Source organism: Austrofundulus limnaeus, unplaced genomic scaffold (genome assembly GCF_001266775.1).
Source record: "Austrofundulus limnaeus strain Quisiro unplaced genomic scaffold, Austrofundulus_limnaeus-1.0 Scaffold556, whole genome shotgun sequence".
Taxonomy (NCBI): domain Eukaryota; kingdom Metazoa; phylum Chordata; class Actinopteri; order Cyprinodontiformes; family Rivulidae; genus Austrofundulus; species Austrofundulus limnaeus.
In genome coordinates, this window is record NW_013952958.1 from 111,307 (window position 1) to 112,563 (window position 1,257).

The window sequence follows — 1,257 nt, forward strand, 5'->3', positions numbered from 1 at the left end:
GGCGGGGTACACCCTGGACAGGTCGCAAGTCCATCTGTCCAGGGTGTACCCCGCCTCCTGTCCAAATTTATACATATACACATAAACATACCCATACCTACCTATCCAAAGTCTTTCATATATATACACATACACATATACATATATCTATATATACACATTTGCACATACCCTTCCGTCAGTGCCCGAATAGAAAACCCAGGTTGTAAACACCTGTTTGTGTGCGGTTGTGAGCATGCATGGATCTCTCCAATGGAATGTTTCAAAGTGAATGTGAAGGGACCACAGACCCGACCCGCAAAGCCGGAAGCCGACATAAGGGAGACCAGCACCAAAGACCCCGAGAGGGACCCCAAGCGCGCAGCCCCAGAGACACCCGCACCGGAAGGACCGTCCACCCACCCCACAAAGAGGACCACCGGAGAGAACCAGAAGAGCCCCACCAGTGACCACACACAGTAACCCCTGGGGCCAGCAGCGATGAACTCACAGGCCCCGCCGGTACCCACCGCGCCAGAGCAGATCCAGGCACGGACACAGAGGCCCGGGCCCCCAGGGCACACCCCACCAGGCTAAGGCCCGACAGGACCAGAGGGACCCACGCCCCACCGGGCCGCCACCGGGCCGAGCCGGCACACGCCCAAGCACCCAGCCCCGGACAACGAGAGCCACCAGTGCGCTGGCGGGCAAAGGCACAACCCACCAGAGGACAGCACGGCAGGGGAGTAATGGGCCCTCAAATGATCCCGAAGAAGGGGCCGCCCAAGTCCCAGTCTGACAAAAAATACAAGCATACATAAACACAATCACACAGTCCCACCCTCATCCTCACATCCACTCATCCAAAGACATACAAGATGGACGCCACAATCCACTCACACTCCCCATACATACTCCATACCACCCAGGTCCAGGATATGCACCCACCCCCAGCAGGGGGCAGCTCACACCCGAACCCAGGAGGTAGACCCCGTCATTCTGGGGTGGAGAAGAGCAGACAGCCAAGTCCTGGCCCGGGCCGCACCAGTCCAATTGACCAGATCCCCGCCCCAGCAAATCCACGCCCCGGACCACCCCACACCCTACCAACGGCCAGGTGCCCATCCCCAACTAATCACCCCCCAGACTCCAGCAGCCACCCCAGCCAGCGGGCCAGCCCCAGCAACCAGGAGCCAGACACCGGGAGTCCGAACAACCCCAGGGAAGCCGGAGCGCCAGCCCCCCCTCCGGAGCCCCTCCAAGCCCCATGTCCGCACG